The sequence below is a fragment of the Arachis ipaensis genome, chromosome B08 (genome assembly GCF_000816755.2).
Source record: "Arachis ipaensis cultivar K30076 chromosome B08, Araip1.1, whole genome shotgun sequence".
Lineage (NCBI taxonomy): Eukaryota > Viridiplantae > Streptophyta > Magnoliopsida > Fabales > Fabaceae > Arachis > Arachis ipaensis.
In genome coordinates this window covers 21,089,889-21,092,376 of record NC_029792.2, presented here as the reverse complement: position 1 = coordinate 21,092,376, position 2,488 = coordinate 21,089,889, and positions in this window count along the sequence as shown.

Here is a 2,488-nt window from a genome sequence, read left to right as displayed (position 1 = left end):
TTCTTTTTTTCAAAGATCATTTTTTATATAAATTAAATCTTTTGGGGGATAAAATGGTAGTTTATTCAAATTAATATAATAATAGCTCAAGGCAACACAATTTAATCAAGTAAGAGAATAAAAATGCATCAATAAATGAATAATCAAAGAATTCAACGAAACAGTACACGAAATGACGGAAGTTATAAGGTGGTGGGTATATTCCCCTGTAATGCTCCTTCTCTCTCTCTTCCCTGATTACTCAGCCCAACTTCTCCCTCCTTATCAGCCTCTTTTGTTGGACTGTTTGTGTTCGTATACGTAGATTATTCTATTTTATTTAAAAAAAAAAAAACAAATAGATTCTTGTTGTGATAAGTATGGGACGTGGATGCCTATTTCTCTATGTGAAGCTCACATTCTCAAGAGAAAATGTATTTAATAAAGGTTGAAAAAGGGTGATATTTTATGTGTATAAATAGGAGATGCATTGCATCCATATGAACACAGCAATAACAAATATTCCTACCTTTCTCTTCTTTCATATATTATAAAGTCTATTTCCATTTCTCTCTCTCTTTACAGTAATAAAACAAATGCAATTCTCTCTCTTTACTTTTAATACTTCTTTCTATTTTTACATATATATACATATTACAACATATAATATTAATATATATATACAAATTATTATTGAGCTAATTATATTAATGCTAGAGTCTTCTATTTACATATTTTATTTTATATTTACATCTTCCTTATTTATTTAATTGTTTTACAACACGTTATCAGCACGAGACTCTGATCAAATTTTTAGGAAGACTCCAGGTAACAAATTTTTATTATGTCGAAACTCTTTCATCTTGAATATAATGTTCTTGATATATTTGGAAATAATTATTTATCATGGATATAGATGTTGAAATCCATCTTGATTCAATGGATCTTGAAGATACCATTGAGGCTGAAAATAATACATCCCAGAAGGATAAAAGTCAAGGCCATGATTTTCCTTCGTCGTCATCTTGACGTATGATTGAAAAATTAATATCCCACATTAAAAGATCCTGCAGATCTGTAAAAAGACCTTGAAGAAAGGTACAATCATGTGATACTTCCTCAAGCCCGATATGTTAGAGAAAATTTTCTCAACCTTCCATGCCTCGAATGTGCTCCTGCAGCAGCAGTATCGAGAGAAAGGGTTTAAAAAATATTCTGAGTTAATTTCTTGCCTTCTTGTTGCTGAACACAACAATGAGTTGTTATTGAAAAATCATGAAGCGCGCCCAGCTGGCGCTGCCCCATTTCCTGAAGTAAATGTGGCAAATTATCCCAAAAGAAGTAAATGGCAAGGTTTTAATAATAAGAAAAATTATGAAAGGAAAAAGAATTATGTTCAAAAGAGAGGATCTCATCAGAAGTGGGATAGAGAAAGGAATATCGGGCAGAATAAATCAACAGAGGATAAGTATTTCCGTTGTGGTGGAAAGGGCCATTGGTCACGTACCTGTCGTACCCCAAGGCACCTAGTCGATCTTTACCAGGCATCTTTGAAAAAGGACGACAAAGGAAAGGAAACAAATTTTGTCTCAAATGATGCTGAGAACTCCACCACTCATTATGATGTATCTGATTTCTTTGAGGACCCTGAAGGAAATATTGGTCATTTGATCAATGATGGAATAGTTTGATATATGTATGTGTTTGTTAAGTATTCAGGTGAATAATTTTACTGTGCATGTACTTCTACTCATTTTATTATTATCATTTGTTTTTGAAAAAAAATGGCAAGGACATATTCTGAAGATATTTGCCTTGCGGATAGTGCAAGTTCGCACTCTATTCTCAAAAGTGATATATATTTTACCCATCTTGTGCCAAAAGAGGAATATGTTAATACTATTATTGGCTCAGGCAATGTGATAGAAGGCTCCGGAAGAGCTATAATTTTGTTTCCTGGAGGAACAAAATTTATAATAAATAATGCACTATTATCTACCAAGTCTCTGAGAAACTTGTTGAGTTTCAAAGATATTCGCCGAAATGGATATCATATTGAAACAATGAATGAGGAAAATCATGAGTATTTATGTATTAAAACTCATGATTTAAATAAAAAGTTATATTAGAAAAGTTACCCTCACTTTCATCTGGGTTGTATTATACCAAGATTAGTGCAATTGAATCACATGCCATTGTAAACCAGAAGTTTACTAGCCCAAATGAGTTCATAACTTGGCACGACCGATTGGGTCATCCGGGAACAACCATGATGAGAAAAATTATTGAAAACTCATGGACATTCACTAAAGAACCAGAAGATTCTTAAAACTAGTGAATTTTGTTGTGCTGCGTGTTCTCAGGGAAAGTTAATTTTAAGGCCATCACCAGTAAAGATTGGATTTGAGTCCCCTGAATTCCTAGAAAGGATTCAAGGTGATATATGTGGACCTATTCATCCACCATGTGGATCTTTTAGATATTTTATGGTCCTAATAGACGCATCTTC